The sequence below is a fragment of the Benincasa hispida genome, chromosome 10 (assembly GCF_009727055.1).
Source record: "Benincasa hispida cultivar B227 chromosome 10, ASM972705v1, whole genome shotgun sequence".
Classification (NCBI taxonomy): domain Eukaryota; kingdom Viridiplantae; phylum Streptophyta; class Magnoliopsida; order Cucurbitales; family Cucurbitaceae; genus Benincasa; species Benincasa hispida.
The window spans coordinates 7,445,569-7,460,804 of NC_052358.1; the positions used below are offsets into that span (position 1 = coordinate 7,445,569).

General features: G+C 31.5%; 1 long non-coding RNA gene across 1 annotated transcript; it reads left to right on the forward strand.

Moving 5' to 3' along the window:
* The first annotated feature begins 12,586 nt into the window (after positions 1-12,586).
* On the forward strand, positions 12,587-15,007 carry LOC120087958. The gene is made up of 3 exons (XR_005484738.1): positions 12,587-13,154; positions 13,267-13,955; positions 14,781-15,007. It is a non-coding gene; the product is annotated as an uncharacterized LOC120087958 (long non-coding RNA).
* Positions 15,008-15,236: the final 229 nt, after the last annotated feature.

Sequence of the window (15,236 nt, forward strand, 5' to 3'; positions counted from 1 at the left end):
CCCCAGAGAAAGTTAGCATCTCCAATCTCTTATATTTGTTGCGGTCGATCGTGCCTCCATTAGTTTGTATTTGGGAGCTCTCGCCTTCTTCTCCCCCCTTATCAACCTTATACTTCTGTGGTACCATCATGGCACTTGAAGTTTCCTTTTCTTGCATCTCAGCTAAATATTGCACACTAATAGCTATTTGTTCTAAGTTCTTTCTCATCTCACACATACCTTCTTGGAGTTCTGAGATACATTTCATATTGTTGTCAATTTTCTCCTCCATCTCACATTTCTTCTCTCCATGCATTTTCCTAGGTTTAGGAAATCAATTCTGATACCAATTTGTTAAGAATCCACACCTGCCAAGAAATTCCCAACAATTCTCCCAAGAACAATGCTTTGGTATGTATTATTTATGAACTTCAAAGGAAAATTACAAGATGAAGGTGATCATAAGTTTTATAAACAGAGAGCAAACAGTTGCAAAAGCTACCCTAACCTCCAGTACATTCAAGAGGGCTGAAAATCCTCTCCATCAAGCAACTTCCTCACTACCAGAAAAAATGCCCCTACACCTACAAGCATAACCCACCCATCATCCAGCTGATCCCCACTTTTAACTAACAACAATTACATTTCATCTCAGTCCTTCCTTTCCCTACTATTACCTTTTGTACCTCTATGTTTATATGTATTTATAATTGGGGGTCTTACATTTGCATAGATCAATATCAAAGTGAATTGAGAAAGTGCATATAGTAAGTGGAAGAGGGATGTATGTCAACACATCCCACGGTCCCGTTCATTGGTTTGATAGTGAAATTTCATACTTGGCCTCGTGGCACCATTTGCTTATGTCCCCCTTTGGAAGGTATTTGTATGGAGTCAATCTCAAACTCCAGTACTGGATAAAGTCACTTTAGTTTTTGCCTCAATCGGTTTTTTCCTTTGGTTGACTCATTAGGGCAGAACTATAGGATCTAAAATGAAGGGTCACGCTTGCAAGAAATTGTTAAACAACTTAATGATTTCTTGAACAAATAAATGGTAACTAATTGTTATAGGAGTAAAAGTTATTTTGGTATAATAGTTGGTTGAGAATGTCTCAATCCAGTAAAGAAATAACCGACCACCCTTTGGTGGTGCTTGTTCTAAATCACTGGAATATTATATCAATAGAAATTTTCAATTGATATGAATGAGATTCATATTAAATCTGTTGAGTTCATTTTTAATTTCTATACTGAATAAAAATGGGTAAACGATTGCATATAGTCAAATAATATGTTTTATATAGTTCAAGATTATGTCAGTTTCTCTCAGAAGCTTTAGGTTTTAATTACCGATTTATGTCAAAAGGTTTGATAAATACGTTACATGGAAAAATGTCATCAACACATAATGGCAGTGTGATCTTAAATTTGTTTTTCATTTAGAAAATGTTATAAAAAAGTTGCCAATTCATGAAGTGTTCATGAATTATAAATGAAGTGATGACTTACTTTTATCATCTAGATAACATATGATGTGTCTGGATAAGAAGATAAAGTCATGACAAAAACATATTGTATATTGGAGTCATGGAAAGCTAAATGACCTCCAATATTAAGTATTATCTTAATCCAAAAAAATTTTATGTGACTATAGTAGATAAGAAAAATGTTTCCAAATTAGCTTGGGATGTCATACAATGAGGAATTTTAGAAATGCCTAAAAAAGAAGGTAAGATAAAAATAAAATAAATTTGATTTACTAAGTTCTTGGTAGGTAGAAAGATTCACACCTTAATAGTTGAATAAGGATTCACTATCCAAATTTTTCTTCCACTACAACAATTTTGGCTTTAGATGTCAGTTATGAATTGCTATCATATACTTATGGTGACGGATTACAAATTGCTATTGTATCTAATGACATCGTAGGTTACGATAGTGATTGTGCTTTGGTGGTGGTTCTAAATTGCCATCAAAACTTTTGACATTATATATATACGATGACAGTTGATCACTATGTTGGTTTAGAACTGACATCATACCCATGCCATCATATATTTACGATGACGGTTTGTTACGATGTCCGTTTGTAACCAACATCAAAATCATGCCATTATACATATACAATGGAGGTTTGTTAATAGCTATAACTATTATAATCTATTACGACAGTTTAGAATTGACATCATATCTTATATAAATGGCAACAAATATATTAGCATAATATCGAGCTCATATCATGCATAAAACTTTTTTTGTTTTTTCAAAAATGATAATTCTTAGCTTTTGTTTCAATTAATTTTTTAACATAAATGTTCGGCAAAATATGGACAAAATTCCACAATCTGTCATTTCATTTCAATATTCACCAATTCGAGTTTCAATACAATACTTTTAGAATAGCTATACAATATGTTTCAAATCTAGTAATGTTACAAAAATAGCCTAACAACCAAACAAAACTACACAATATGTTTCGAACCTATACAAAACGCGTAAGGGCTTCAAAATGTTTAGAGTGAAGCCAAACAATATATGTTGTACCAAAGCACAATCTGATCAAATGAAGTTTGACAATTCCACCCACTCAACTCGCACGTTCTCGTTGAGTTCTTCTTGAGCAGTATCAAACTCATTATAAATAAGTACACAATATGTAAATAATGATATTAAGTTAGAAGAGTGACATATAACGAATTTCATATGAATATTTGGATGATGCAAAAACTCTCTCATGAACATCATTACATAAAATCCATATTATTTGCTTAAATGATAAGGTACTTATCCTTTGATTTATCACAAGTTTACATAACAAAAATTTCAAGATAAGTTCTTCAAAGTATAACAAGTCATTTGAAATAAAGGGAGAAAATACGCTAACCCAAATTCTCTTATTCTCCATCCAAATTAAACTCTATGAAACCCTATAGGAAAACGAACCTGAAAGATGTAAGCGTGTGAGAATAAAGAATTAAAATAGGGAGAAGTTACATAAATAACTAAACTTGTCAACATAAACTCAATTCATAAACTCAACAAATTAATGATACTAATCAACTTATTAGAAACCATAACAATAACTTATCCACCCAAGAAAAAAGACAAATAACAACTCCTTACATTGTAATATAATTTATCAAACACACAAACACCTAAATAAAGTTATCAAATACAAAAAACTTAAACAGAAATAATTAATAGAAAAAACTCAGCAATATGTAAAGTCGTCCCTAAACAACATGGAATGGCAAGAGTTTCCAAATCAGGTCAATTTTATAAAACATGGAATCTAGATGGTTTATATATTATTTATTATTTTCGTAGAACTTTCTTGCTCGTTAGATGTATTTGTGAAGCCAAACAAACTGCCTTACTTTGGCTGTGGGGGATAAAATAGGAAGACAAATTTTGGCACATCTATCGAATGAAAACACCTCAACAAAATTATCCAAGGGAGACCAAATGACAATAGTAATTAATGTAATATGAATGAAAATTGTTTAATTTCAGAAACATAATTATCTACAAACTCCCAAAGTGGGTCAATCGTCAATCTACGACAAATAAGAATAGCAGATGCAAATAAAAGAGATACTTGGATAGTTTACAAGATTGATCTTTCTTAAGTTCAGTGTCATATTTTGCAATCTGATTGCTGATTTATAGATTATATTAAATATCACTGTGTGGAAGAGGTAATAGCCTTTGGACCCAGTTTCTGGTTATGGAGACTAGTTTAATACGAAGTGGAGCTGATAGCTCCTCTATTCCAGCAATAGTTGGCTGCATGTGCCAGCTTGTCCTAAAAGGTTGGTTTTTGGTTTTTATTAGCCATGGACACGATTAGAGTAACATTATTCCGGTATTTCTATTTTTCAAGTTTAGCTAAAGTAGCTTATGACCTGGGAGTTGTCTTAATGATAAAAGATAGTGTGTTTATTTAGGATGAGTAAAATGAAAAGGGCAATCACGTTTCAATAGAAGTTCATCTAAACATCTTAAGCAAGGTGGTTTCAATTGAGGTTTTATTGAAACCAAGGCACCTATTGAATCTGTAAAAGCAACTTTATTGAAACCTCTCAAGCAAGAAGGTGATATATTTATGTTTTTTAACTAACTTTTTGATGTTTTTTGTTTCCTTTTTGAGCATAAAGTGATACTGAAGCCATTTTATGGACTTTTTCTTCTCACCATCATCTAATTTATAGTCCAGTACACCATTGGGGCACTGTGAATGGTTGAATAAGTTGTTCAATGAGATTTTGTCTAACTTCATCAACCCAAAACTTTCATTGAAGTTCTTTGCTATTATTGAGGTGAATCACTACCAAAACCATATAACATCCGGGAACCATTTTAACACAAGTTATAAACAATAAACAACTTCACAGTCATCAAAGAATGAGGAACAAATTTGATATAAAAATGACTAAATAAAGAGAAGAATAGAAAGAACCTTGGAAAAATGACAAAGAATCGTCAAAACTTCTGATGTGGTGTCTTAGTGGGTCAAAGTTTAGAGAATTGAACGTCGTTTGGTTAGAGTATTTTTATAAAATTAGTTATTCTTTGGGATCACAAAATTTCGAAAAGTTCGTGAATTAAAGAATGAAGAAGTTGGCTGCCGCAGCGTCAAAGTCAGCCCCCGCCATCGTCGAAGTTTGCAGGTCGCTGCCGTCGAAGCCGGCTGTCTTCAACAAAGAACGATCTGGGGTCCAAAGTTGCCGTTAACATGTGGATAGAAATCGACGTCGTTTTATTTAAGGCTTATGATGATGGTTTCACTTACCTAACGGCGTTGTTTTGGGATTTAAATAAATAAATATTTTACTTTTTTTCATGCCGGTTCAGAACTGACATTATACCTACACTTTTGCGCGTGACTTTTCCCACAATTATCTTTTATTTATTTATTTATTTATTTTAGATAGGGGTTCTAAACCGACATTATAACTTTTTTTTTTTTATGACGGGTTTTGTCCATTATCTGTTATGAAATTTTCCATAAAAATAGGCACGTTTTTTCCAAAACTAACATCATAGAATCGATCAGTCATCGTTTATAAATTGACAACTGACATCTAAAACCAAAATTGTTATAATGTTCATTATAATTAAATTATGTTTCTTGACAAATATTTAATTCAGTAGAATAGTTCTACTAGTGGGCAACATAAAACTCATCTCAATTAAAGTAGTGAGAGACATTAAAATGTCGTTTATTTATGCCGAATATGTTGCTTTTATCACCATAAGAGAAAATCAATTTCTCCAAACTTTATTACTAAATAATTCATAAAGTATGAATAGTTTAATGATAAGACATATTTTCAAAAATTGTTTGAAAGTATGTTCAGCTTTAAATTATTACATCTTTTCGTGTGTTAAAGTTAACACATCTAAATGTTAAACTGAGAGAGTATAAAGTTTAATGAATCCAGAAAGAAAGACAAATACTTTTCTCCTAAAAAGATACTTGTCTTTGACATTTAAATAACAATTAAGAGTAATTCTATAAGAGTTATAGTTAAATTACTACTACCTGTAAAAAATTTTGCTTTTCATGCAAGAGTGTTATTAAACCTTATTAGATAAGGCTACCTAGCTAAAGAATCTGTTGGACTTGCATAGTTTGACCCAATTAGTCTAGTGGATAAAAGAGTAAGTTTGACATCGTAAATATGATATTAATATGATGAAAGAGTATTTATGAATGAAAGTATCTTAACTAATGCAACTTAAGTCTTATTTTCTTTGAAATGTTCCAAAGAAAGTAGACTAAAGTTTAAGTCATTTAGGCAAGACTATTGTGACATCATGATCAAATCATATTGATCAGTACAAAAAATTTAATGCATTATGCCTAATTGATAGAGATGAGATAAGATCTCAACTTCAAGCATTAGGTACAATTTGGATGAAATTGTGCTGCAATAGGAGAATGTGGTATTGTTAAACTTAGTACATGTTAAGTTTAAAATAACCTTGATTTTTTTAAAATTACACTGATGCCTAACTCCAATAAGGATATGTAGTGGAGATTGTAATTTTGAACATCGTTTTCTCCAAAAATGTTTGAGAAACAATTTTGAATTATGAAAGTGTTGTAAAACTTGTTTACAACATTTTAGTATTTGGGTAACTTGAGATACTTGTGTAAAAAACGATCTATTGGCAAAACAAATGTTCAAATGTACACCTAATTGTAGGTTGTCATTGAGGAGTTTATAAAATGACCTTTTCCAATCCAAAAATAAAATAATGTATTTGTATGACAAATACTTATTTATTTTGAAAGTCAAAATGAAAGGTTGCAAATTTGTAAAAAGGTTAAGTTGTGTTGATTAACTAGTTACAAGTAAACCCACTTAATAGTTAACAAGTGTTGTTAACCATTTTCATTTGAAAGTCAATTTATAATTGTCAATCAGATAAGTCTTCATTGTAGTGGGAGACTTATGAGATAACTCGACCTTTACAAAGGCTTACCTGAAGTCTACATTGTCATATTGACAAGATGAAAACTTATAAACCTTAAAATAGTGGGAGAGTTATGAGATGACTCAACCTCTTCTATGGCTTATTGGAAGTCAAAGTTGTCATATAGGATGACAAAAATTAAAGGAGGTTGACAAAAGAAATTATGTCAAAGTCATAAAACTTGAGATAAAGTATTTATACTCAATCTCAATATGTTTTTGTAGATTTTCTTCATGGGATAAAATCCAGAGAATATGAATGGACTTACAAAAAAGAGACTTTGAAGTGTATAACTTGGAGATATAAATCTTCCAAGTAAGACTATTGACATTAGGTGGAAACCAATAATGGAACTGGTGGGTGAAAGTAGGCTGTCAGTCAACTTTCTCCCTAGTTACTATAATAGTCTTTTATGCATTATTTGATTTATTGTTGCATATGAGATATGTAAAAATGAATACATTCTTTTATGAAAAGAAGTTCAATTCGCCTCCACAAATTCGAGCAAATTCTCAAAGATTGAATTGCAAAATTGTGTAATCATTTGAGAAATAAATTTCACAATTAGCATATTTGAGAATAAGGGTTTGATATAGTATTCATAACCCATGACTTTGAATGATAACAATATTCTTGTGCAGACAAGAAAGTGAAAAGTGGGTGCTTATCTGTATATATTGATATTTACTCATTATGAATGAAGTAAAAATCAGTTTGAAAGTTTGACTATTTAACCAATTTCAAATAGTTGAGTTGAAATGATTTTGTATATTAAATGTTCACATAAAGATGTTAAGGACATGATGTTAAGTTTGTCTCATGTATCTACATTTATAAAATTATTGTTTAATGTTCGATGCAAAGCTTCAGATGGAATGGTAGTATACCATTTTACAATGAAGTTGATATTTGTAAGGGAAAAGTTTATTAAGACACTTCAAGCATTGAGAGATGTAAATCTTATATGATGCTTAATTAACATTTAATATGCCATTAGTTATTTAGATCAATTAAATTGATAGTTTGGCCATTGAGTTTGATAATTACAACTTATGAATAGGGGGACGTTGATGTATAAAATTTAAGATTTGAGCTTTTACGAGATACATTGTTTCATACAAGATTTAGAAAAATCCATATTTTATCCTAAACGATGTAAATTGGACTACAAGACAACATTTTTGCTTGTGAAGCAATAATTTGCACAATTGAATATATCCTTAAACATTTGAAAGTTGTTTCAGATATGCATTAGTCTATCCATTGTATGAGATAATGTGGTGCAAGGACTAAGTTTGATCATAGTAGTAAACACCAAGTTGTAGGAATAAAACAGAATGAAAGAAACATTTTGGTGGTGATAAGATGGTTCTTGTTGACATAACAATTTGAATTATATAAAAAAAATTCTCTAGGCTAAAGTGTGAGAGAATCTCCTAGAATGTCTAGGATTACGAGACATGTCTCTAGTACGCTAGGACAAGTGGGAGAGCATGTTGGGTATAAAGTATGTCCTAGGATACATGTCTCAACAGTTTGTGTTTCACTGGCTTTAGTGCAAGTGGGAGGTTGTTGGTATGTATGCCCTAAAGCCTCGTAGCTCTATGTTATCTGATATAGTGCATGATTATTTTATTATGCAATAATCCATTAAAGAAAGATCCAATGTTATTTTATGTGACTTAAACATGTATGTAGTTAACATATAGGTGGATCATAATTAAGTAATAACATAAATGGTTTGTAGTATATGGATAAGATTGAATGTCTTATCCTAATGACACTACGAATACGACTCACTTTGTAATTGTTATAAAATTTGTAAAATGTTACAAATTATTTGATCATAAGCATTCACGTGGAGACATGCAAGAGGGATATCCTATATAATGAGTTTGTATAAGACCGGACCGCGTAATGATCAATCTCCCTTTATAATACTGTTGACTAAAGAGATTAACATTTCATAAGTCGACCATAGGTAACTTGACCTCAATCCTGAGTGAATTGTGAACTCATGTCTATGAAGGTAGTTCTTTGATCTGTATAGGTGAGAGTGGTCAGATTCGACGACTCAATATGACTACCATTTTGGGGATTTATCCAAGTAAGGAGCTGGTAACATAACTACACAAGATGAAATTCACTACTTCCTGTCTTTTGGGATAAGTAGATGAATTGCTCCCTTAATTACTAACTTCGGTTCTTGAACAATGGGTTCCCTCCCTCCCATTGGCCTGAGAGGGTTTTCTTTATGGTAGGACCACAAACAGGTCATTCATTAAAGGACCAATGTGACTTAACGAGTTAGATGTAATTACAGGAGTAAAAAGGTAATTACGAGCAATTCGTGAATGGTCGACTTGTTGTTGATTGGTTATATCCATGAACACATAAATATATCTATAGCACGAAAAGTGTAGTTATGAGTTTTTAATTGAGTGACCTGCAGTTAATAAATATTGATTAATTAGTTAAGGAGTTTAATTAATTAATCTCGTATCATTGAAACTTCTAATCTGTAGGTCTATAAGGTCCACTTACTCACTCACTAAGGATAAAACAAGAATCAATTCATTTTAGATTAATTTGAATTGTTCGATTAAATAAGGGAATTGATTGTATGAGATACAATTAATATAATGTATATAGATACATTATAATATAAAGTTAAATTTAAATTAGATTTAAAATTACACTTTATTATATGAAAGAGATAAATATTTGAATAAGATTCAAATATTATTTATGAGACTTATGTAAAACTATAAATTAAATTTAATATGAACATGATTCATATTAGAAATTTAGGTTATATGAAAGAATAATGTATTTGAATAAAATTCAAATATTAAATAATATAAATTAGACTCATATTATAACTATAGGTTAAATTTAATATGAATGAGATTCATAGTTAAACTATAGACTAAGTTTAATGTCAATGAGATTCATATTAAAACTATAGTATATAAGAGAAAATCTATTTGAATATGATTCAAATGTGACATTAATCAAATATATGATATTTGATTAATTTATATTAATTAATTGGATTAATTAATGTTAATTAAATTAAGTTACATTAAATTAAATAAGATTTAATTAATATTAATTAAATTAAACATAAAAGTTAACTCTCATGTAGTTAGCAAGGGAGTTATCGTGCAATTAAGGGGAGTTGTTTCCCCTCTCACATGTAATTTACAAAAGGGTTATGTGACATTGGTGGGAGGAGAATAGTTCTTTTGGATAATACTCTCACGCTCAATTTCTTCTCTACAGAACAAAAATACACTTACTCTCTCTCAAAAAGAATTTTTACAGAACTATTCAATTTACAGAAATTGTTCTTTCCTTCTCCAAAGTAGAGATCTCATCATCTTGATTCTTGCCAGAGAATAATAAAGAATGCTCGATGGTGGTGTCCTGTTGGAGTTTGTGCAGAGAAGTTCAAGTGAGATGTTCATGGTATGAAGTGTTCGTGACACAGAGAAGGAGGCATTGAAGAAGGTCTTTTAGGGTAAGTTCTCTTCCTCCCTGTAAAAGCATGCTTATGTATTTTACATTTATCTTGTATTTTGTATGTTTTTTTATTTTTCACGATTTCTAAAAATGAATTTCGAAAGCACACGTTTTTGCACTTCCACTGAGGATTGATTCCTTCAACCCCCACTCACATGTTTCCATATGAATGATTTGGATTATATGGTTTGTGACTTTTACAAAGTGGATCGTATCCCAACATTTTGTTGGATTTTATGCTCTAAAGCTCATAGATAGTAAATGTAATTAATTGATCATCATCAATAAAGAGTTATCGATGTTATTTCAATAAGTGTTATTGGCTGTGTTGTACACTATTCTTTCTTAATAACCATAAATCCAATAAACTAATATCCTACGTTGTCTTATGAGCCTTGAACTATATGTGGAGACATACAGGGATCAATGTTCAAGATACAACCTCAAGGGTCTATAGTATAAGGATAAGGCTGGGTACCTTATCATAGTGACATTATAGATATGATCTACTTTGTTTTTGATACAAACACAATGATCCAATGTGTTCGTGTAGATGAAAACGAGTGGGGGTATCTTATGTAATGAGTTTACATAGAAACGGGACCGCGAAATAGTGACCACTGAATGTAACACTGTTGACTAGTTAGGTTTCTATTTCAATGAGATGACCTAGGCAACTTAGTCTTATCCTAAGTATATTATGAACTTTTGCTCATGAAGAATTGTCCTTTGATTTGTATAGGTGAGAGTGGCCAGTTTTTCAACTCAATAAGCCTACCATTTTAGGGACAAGACTGAATGGGGAGCTGAAAACATAATAATACAATATGAATTTCGCTTTTTCCCAACTTTAGGGTAAGTAGATGAGTGTTTCTTTAAGTGGTATCTCCAGGACTTGAACAAGTGGCTTTACCTTCTCACTAGCCCGAGAGAGATTTATGTTTAATGGTTGGACGAAAACAGGTTGTTCATTAGAGAAGCATTGGTACTTAAGGATACAAAGGTAATCAAGGGGTAAAATGGTAATTTGACCCAGGTGGTGTTACGAATACTCGTGAAGGACTAACTTGCTGTCATTGGTCTATATCCATAGATACAGATATATACTTGCAGTGATAAGAGTTCAGCTGTGGGTCTTTAATGAAGTGTACCCGCAGTTAATGAATATTGATTAATAATAAGTGTAGCCAATTAATCTCATATTATTGGAGCTTCTGATCTGTAAGTCCATAAGGTCCCTTTCCTAGCTCGTAAAGGGAATCGAGGTAACTTTATTTTGAATTAAATTTGAAATGTTCAAATTCACTTAGGGAAATAAGATAATGTATAATGATACATTATAATATAAAGTTTATATTTTATTTAAACTTTATAATATAAATATAATTTTGGATATGATTCAAAGTTAATCTATGGGAGAATTACATATTTGAAGGAGTTCAAATATCAATTTGATGTAAATTAGATTCATATTAAAACTATAGGTTAAAAACTAATTTGTATTTGATGCACATTAAAACTATAGGTTATGAGATAAATACAACTGAATGTGATTCAACTGTAGACTAAATTAAATATTTGGTAGTTATTTAATCGGTGAATTAAATAATTATTTAATTTAATTTACTTTGATTTAATTAAATTAATTGAATTAAAACTATAGGTTATGTGAAAGATGTTTCATTTAATATGATTTAAATGAAACAATTAATTAAATTAGATTTAATTAATTATTAATTAAATTAACTAATCAGATAACTTCCACGTAGGGGAATTATCTGAAATGTGGTTGATCCCATGTTGCTCTTTCTCTCACCTCTCTATTGATCAAAAGTATTGCTTCTTGATCGCATAGGAGACGATTTTCATAGAAGAATTATGAATTCTTTTTCTCTCATTTTTTTCTTTCACCTTCTTCATTCTTAATTTCACTTAGTTCCTATAAACCAAAGGCTTCAAAGATTTCTCAAAAAGTAGAAAGGAAGCATTTGTGGTTGTGTAGATTTCGTAAAATCAAATTGAAAAATTGTTTTTTGATTTGGTTTTACAAAAGTAAAAAGCTTTTCACTGTTTTGCCTTTATGCATGCTTAACCTAGGTTCTTATTTTACAGTAGGATAAATTTTTGTTTATTTTGGTTTTTGTAGTTTTTTGGAATTGCCTAGTGTATGGGTATTTCAGAAAACCCAAATTGATAACGAGTTAGGTTTTGTGTTTTCTGTTGCAATTAGGGTTTTCAACCCTACATCTTCCCCATATACTATAGATCATTTAGGTTATTACTTGAACATTATCCAATTGCATGTCAATTACATACTATTCAAGTCTCATGAATGACCTTGGGTTTTTACTGTATAATAGATAACTTTGTCATTATGGGTTTCGCAACAAGAAATTTGGATGTTCTTGAAGAACTTTTTCCCGATGCCAAAAAAAAAAAAAAAACATTGGGAGAGCCTTTTTACCAATACCATCGGGGAAAATATGCTCTCTCGATGACATTTTCGATGTCGTCGGGAGAAAGAACATTACAAGAAAGATCCTTTTTTATAGCCTTTGTAGACAACATTTTATAAAATAGGCTATGAAAAATCCATGAAAAAAAAAGGAGGGAAATTAAATGCTAAAAAGGCGGAAAAAAGAAGCATATGAAAGTTTTCGTTTGCCCTGCCCAAGTACTTAAACCACAGATTTTTTAAGTTTTAGCCTCTTCCCTTAAGCCTAATGCTCCATTCCTTCTCCAATCCAATTACTTCCCAATATTAAGCTTTGTGGGGTTCTCTTCTCGCCCTTTGCAAAATTTCCATGGAGTTTTAATGGAGCGTTGTCGGTAGGAACTCTAAGAGAGGAGGGTTTGGCTGCTCTAAGAGTTTTCCTCTTCTTCTTCAACCCTTGTCTTCAACCGAGGTAGACATTTCTCAGCCCTTTTTCTCCAACACTCTATTTCGACTTTTCTTTTCTTTTGCTTCCAAGATAGAAATTTCTCAACTCCAAAGTTTAATCGAAATCTCATTTATCAGACACCAATTCTAAAGGTATGGTTATAAAATTTGAATGTTTTTCTCCAACCTCTGTTTCAACTTTTCTTTTCTTTTGCTTCCAAGATAGAAATTTCTCATCTCCAAAGTTTATTCGAAATCTCATCTATCAGACACCAATTCTAAAGGTATGGTTATAAAATTTGAATGTTTTTCTCATTCTCTCTGTTTTTGTGGCATTATATTGATGTTTTCTTCACGGCCAAGTCTATTTAAAAGCGCATTTTCAATGTTGTCCAGAACAAATGCCTCATTTTCGAAGTGTTGCCGACGCCATTTCCTAGATTGTTGACCTTAAAAATGTCTAGAAAAACAATTGTACACCTCTTCCGACGTTATGGTTGGGGTGTCGAGAGAAAGCACTTATCTATGGATGGAGGCATTGGATTAGAAAAAACGGTCCGACGCTTTATTAATATTCCGTTGGGAGAACTGACTTTGGCCGATGCTTAGAAAAGATGTTGGGATAGGGTTTTTAAAACCCTCTCATTTTTTCCTTGGCTGCCGTCCCTCTCCAAATTTTCATTTCCCCCTTTCTGATCTACAAACCCACTCCTCCGCCTACCCCAGCCACCCACTCCCCCACTCTCCCTTTCCCTTTCCCGTTCTTTTCCTACCCCAGCCGTCACTCTCTTTCCCTTCATCCCCTTTCTTTTTTCACCACCAAATCTTTTGCTTCCTCTATCTCAGCCTCCTCAACCAAAACCCTAAAACAAGCTGCTGCTTTGTAGCCTTTACCTCCATCCAGCTTAGGGTTTTTGTCCTCCTCTTCCCTAGGATCCAACGCTCTCAAAGTTGTTTGTATTGGTGGTGCTAATGCCGTCGGCTCAACTTTGGGTGTTCGCATGGTCTCCGTCGACTTAACCTCGTTCGATTTTGATACATCTGTCTTCAAGAAGGAGAAAGTTAATCTCGTTGGCCATGATGAGGTTTTTACTCCCTACTTATACTAGATTTGGGGGTTGTGAGTCGTGTGTGTGAATATTTTCTAACGAAATGGATTGTTACGTTTCTAATTCCTGAGAGCTGGTTGTTTTTTTCTTTACATTTCTTTGCTTTGCGACTTCGGGGGTTTGGAAAATGGCAGTTCGATTGTTCTGTTTCTTTTTGTTTGGCTTCGGATTCAGTATATTGTTTGGAAAATCTTTGTATTTGTTATGTTTTCTTGCTTCCATATTCTAATGGTGAAGGATACAGTAAACTACAAACGTTAACATATACAAACTTATTTATTTATTGCAATTATGAGCGTAGTTTTGGAAATTGTTTGTTTCACTTTAGAGTTTATTTTTTTTTGTTAATACTGATAAAATAAAAAGATGTGACACTTTACCAAAGCAATGATAAATTGGAAAATTTACATTTCAACTTTCAACCTACATGCAAAGATTTTATTTTTTCACTTAAGCATATGATTCGTATGAACAAAAAAAAGTTATGGCATATAAAATGTAAGGAAGTGATCAACAAGGTACTAAAAATTTCCGTTTCTCTAATGATTTTTTGTGGGTGTGGAAACTAGAGCATTGTGATTTTTCATATTGGTATATGGTATATTGAGTTTGAGATTAAGGTGTGTGTAAAATTATTAATGTTACTAAATTTAACCCAAGTTTATATTGAGTTTGCTATTAGTATAAGGGTAAATGCATAGTTATGTTTAAGTTTAAGTTAAATTTTAAATCATAGTTTATATACTTATATAAAGTTAATTATTTAGTTGTATTGAAACTAGTTAAATTTGTATTTTGTAGGTATCTCGAGATTTTTGTTCAAGATGAATCTTCGGACGAACATAGTTAGGTTGTAAATTTGTATTTTGTGTTTTATGTTTTGTGGATATTATGTAACGCTATTTTGATGCTTATGTTTTGTGGAGATAATGTAATCTTATTTTGGGGTTTATGTTTTGTGGATATTATATAATGTTTAAGATTTTTTTCGTTACCTTTTGGGCTTTCTGCCATAGTCTTATATATACATAAACTTACCATCTTTGTATTAGTTGGAACTTAACAATTTTTTGTTGGGAATGTCCTAAAACTTGCAGTTCCTAATCATGAAAATATATTCTATTTATCAATAAAAAGTATTGTTGAAGCATTTATGTTATTGAAATTGCATTATATTATAAAATCCAATAAACGAATCATTGACTATAGTATGAATACTTCATAAAAGAGGATCACATTATAGTATATAACCAAAAA